Source organism: Leptonychotes weddellii, chromosome 12, assembly GCF_054177405.1.
Source record: "Leptonychotes weddellii isolate Sample4059 chromosome 12, ASM5417740v2, whole genome shotgun sequence".
Lineage (NCBI taxonomy): Eukaryota > Metazoa > Chordata > Mammalia > Carnivora > Phocidae > Leptonychotes > Leptonychotes weddellii.
Genome location: NC_138380.1, coordinates 5,947,913 through 5,951,820, shown reverse-complemented (window position 1 = coordinate 5,951,820; position 3,908 = coordinate 5,947,913). Strand labels below are relative to the sequence as shown.

Here is a 3,908-nt window from a genome sequence, read left to right as displayed (position 1 = left end):
GGACGGACCCCTTTGCTACCAGGCCTTCTTCCGCACCTGGCAGCTTCTCGGGCCCCTGCCGAGGGCACCCGCTTTGAGAACCAAACACGTTTAGGCCAAGCGCCCTTCCGAATCACCCAGCGTAGTCCTCCCCCAAATGCGCCTGTCGGATCTAGTGCGCATCGGGGTGGAGGGGGTAAGGAGGAAGGGTAGAGGTATGCGCCGTTTTTACAATAAAAGCGCCCTCCCCGGCCTCCTGCATCCGGGTCCCCGGGGCTGAGGTTCCAGGGCACATGCGCACGAACAGCGCCCCCCCGCGGCTGAACCTATGAGGTCTCGCCGCTGCTGCTTCTGGGTGCGCCCCCAGCCTCCTGTGGACTTAGGAGAGACCACCAAACATACACGTAGGTCAGAGGGTCAGGACAAAACCTCCGATTCTGGACGAGCAATTTTTCCATCTCCTGAAGCAGAAGATGGCCTTTCCCACGCCTTCCACTATCTGTCAGTAGAGCCCTCGGTGGAAAGAAAACCAACAGGGGGCACCCGGATTTGAACCGGGGACCTCTTGATCTGCAGTCAAATGCTCTACCCCTGAGCTATACCCCCACACACGCTATACGGTCCTAACTAGCACCTTTTTACTATGTTGCAATAGCCGGCTATTCTCCGGTATGCTGTCATTCATTCTCAATGAGCCTGCGGAACCGCATCCCTCTGGCCATCAACCTCCCCTACAAACTTCTCTACAGACTATATTTCAGCAGCACTGATTTTTTTTTTCGTCTCTGAGAAACTAGTTAGCAGTCATCCATTTTGTCCCGTGGGTCTATACCGTCTTTATTGCTTTATTATAATCAGGAAAACATTCTTATTTTTAAAAATTGTATATTTAAATGAAAATATATACATAAATAAAGTAAAATTAAATAGATCTAACAGGCAAATCTATATTTTAGTAGGAACCCCCTCCACCCCCCACATTTTCCCCCAAAGTAAAAAATTCAAACCATAACTCAAATCGCCACAGCCTCAAATGTAGAGTTTGCACTGTTTGTTGACATAAATATGCTCACATTAAACCCAGGATGGTCATAATTATTAAGGGTTGTTTAAAATGCATATTTTCTAAATCATGTAATTCCTTCATTTACTGTGCATGTTATTTAAAAAAATAAGTTGTAGTTGAGAATTATAATCCAAAGTATTAAGCACTGATATACATGACCTTTTAGCTGTGTAGATCTTGAACCATGGCATTTTGAAATTAAAAAAATTTTGATGCTTTGGTGAGATGAATAATTGAATAATAAAGTTGTCTTTATTGATATTTTATACTATTATAAAATAAGTATTTTTTACATATGAAGAAAAATAACCTCCAAGCCTGCATTCTGGACCCAGGTAAACTAATATTTAAGCATGAAGGCAAAGGAAGGACATTTCAGATGAACAAGATCTGAAAGCATTTATTAGAGCAGAATCTCACTGAATCCACAGCCGACGGAGAACAGAGATGAACCCTGGGGAGAAACAGGGATGATGGGCCCTCCATTGGGACCTGCAGCCTCCTTTTGGAGCCAGCGCCTCATACTGGACATCCTCATTCAAGATATAATAGGCCCCTCAAACCAAAGATGGGAGGAAGAGAATTATTACTTCTCATCCCTAGCCAGCTCCCCGCCGCACTCCGTGTTGCCCACCTATGTGGTATGATTCTCCCGGTGACTCGGGCCAAACCCCTGCCAGCCACTGTTGGGTCACTTCTTTCTTTGGCATCCGAAGCCCGCAGCAAGTCCTGTTGACTCTGCTGTGAGACGTATTTGCATCTCAGCAGTTCTCGTGGCCATGACCTGCGGTCCAGGCCCACCTGACCCATCGTCATACTCTCTTGGCAGGTCTCCCCCTGCCTTTTGCCCCTACTTCTATTTCCACTGAGACGACCGTTTCAGAGGGGAGTCAGATCATGTTTCCCGCTCTGTTCAGTAGCTTTCCACTCCCCTGAGAACAAAATCTAAGTCCATGCTGCAGCCTATGGACCTGCAGGAGCTGGCCCTGGCTGCTTCCTCCCCTAACTCCTTCCCTTTTTGCCTCCAGCCACACTGGTCTTTGCTGTTCTTCCAAGGGCGCCCCTCCAGAACCTCCCAGTGCTCCTTCTCTTCGCTCAGGGCTCTGCCCACCATCAGCTCATCAGCAAGGCCTGGTGAGTTCTGTCTCTGGTGGTTCTGTCTAAATTGTACCCCATCATTTTTATCCCCTTGCTCTGTTTTTGTTTTCCTCACAGTCTGCATTATAGTAAGATAGATTTTTGTTAATTATCTGTCTTTCTCACTACTCATGGCTTAAAAAAATGACTCATAGCAAATTAAGAAAGAAGTACATTTCTATGAAGGAAATCTCCAGACAAGAAAGTTCGGCTGCATCTCTGGAGGAGAACGCCATATTTCCACGTTCTAACCTGGATACTTTCCTTTGCGGGTCCAAAGATACCTTCTCGTCTTCTGCTTCATTTGTAGACAGGAATAATTTTGCAACCCCCTCAAGCCTGAGTTTGCTGAGACAAACTAGGCTTTTGAACTCATCCTGGGCTGCTCCAGAGAGAACAGGTGCATGTCTGCCTTTACTTGCTTGAACAAGGTCTCCCCATATTGGGGAGGGGTAGAAGCCTTTTTGGGTGTTAGTTTGCTAAATGGGAAAATGGGAAGAGGGCTAGCTGACAACTATGAGCACCCCAGTCGGTCCCAGGCAAGCATTGGGAGGAAAGGGGAGGGACCTCAGGACACTGTCTTTGGGGGAGTGAAGGCACCAGTGCCTAGTGAACATGCAGAAGAGGTAACGGTGGACAGGTGTCTTGGGTGTGGCTGCAAGTATGACAAGGGCCTGGTCACAGATGTGTGGAGGCCTAGAGCAGTGCTTCTCAAGGTGTGGCCCCAGACCAGCAACATCAGCATTACCTGAGAACTCGTCATCACAAACCTTTGGCGTGGGGGCCCAGCCATCTTTGTTTTAACAAGCCCTCCAGATGATTCTGAGGCACCCCAAAATTAAGAATCACTGTCTAGAGCAGAATTCAGAAGATGAGCAGTTTGACCATCGTCTTTGGTTTTAATCCTGGCTGATCCCAGCGGGTGCTGGAATTCAAACCCATTCCTTTTTTTAGGTGTTGCAGTACCCGAGTCTTCCTGAAGGTGGTGCAAAAGGAAGCTGAGAGAGACCTGTGGCAGGTGTTTCTCAAAGTGGGTCGGTCTCCTGACTTTCCATAAGGAGCTTGTTCCTAACCCCAGATCGTATCTGCATGTTTGACAAGCTCCCGAGATGATTCCTAAGTACAAAAATCTGAGACTGGCCCAAGGGTTGCAGTTCATGCACCACATCAAATCCTGGTGTCCCCCATTAGCTTTCCCTTTGTGGTCTTTGAGCTGTGTGGCACATTCATGCTCTATGAAGCCTGCATTCTAGTCCCCGTGATGGTCTCAGGTCTGTATAAATCTATTCAGATGGCTCCAATTATGTGGCCTTTACATTTTTTGACAGATGGAAGATAGGGACAAGAGGAAGATAAGAGAGTCATTGGTTCAGTAACAGGGTTCTAAACCCAAGGATCAGGAAGAGTGGATTCAGGTTCTGATCCCTTTAGTAAAGGGCTTTGTGTGGTGGAAGACTAGTAATCTTGAATGTCTGTATTCAGATGCCCACTGTGAACGGCACAGACTAGTGACTCTGAAGGCCCTTCCAGCTTTAAATGTTGGTGTCAGTGCTCTTCCAGCTACAGGGAGGGGAATCTGTTGCTTGTTTTGCATCAGAGAGAGAAAATTGTAGTGAGGTAGGCTTGGCAGCTTCCGGGAGGCCCAGCCAATGAATATTTGGTATAAAAACTTATAGGGGTGTTGGGTGCACAGGTAAAGGTATTACTTAGGCCCACACCTACATCT

At 47.2% G+C, this 3,908-nt stretch overlaps 1 non-coding gene across 1 annotated transcript; it reads right to left on the bottom strand.

The window, feature by feature from the left end:
* Positions 1 to 513: 513 nt before the first annotated feature.
* TRNAC-GCA (transfer RNA cysteine (anticodon GCA)) lies at positions 514 to 585 on the bottom strand. Its single transcript has one exon. It is a non-coding gene; the product is annotated as a tRNA-Cys (tRNA).
* Positions 586 to 3,908: the final 3,323 nt, after the last annotated feature.